Source organism: Salmo salar, chromosome 04 (genome assembly GCF_965601325.2).
Source record: "Salmo salar chromosome 04, fSalSal1, whole genome shotgun sequence".
NCBI classification, from domain to species: domain Eukaryota; kingdom Metazoa; phylum Chordata; class Actinopteri; order Salmoniformes; family Salmonidae; genus Salmo; species Salmo salar.
Window position 1 is genome coordinate 25,491,954 of NC_138294.1, and position 259 is coordinate 25,492,212.

The following is a 259-nucleotide window of genomic DNA, read 5'->3' on the forward strand; positions in this document are numbered from 1 at the left end:
ATTGTGACTGAAGGAGTGGAGTGGTATCTTGATGTATTTTTTGTATGATCTCGGTTTACCCCCCTTCCAACAATGGAATATTTTGTTTCAATACTCCGTACATTAGGTGGAGGCAATACACCACACTAGGTGTAGTTTGTTATAAAACCTTAAAGACTTAAGCAGTACCGTAATTCAAAGAACAGCGCGCATATCCTTCTCATTTAGCCACACCCTTTGAGCTATGACGCCGCCCAATAACATCCTTTCTCTTCAGTGT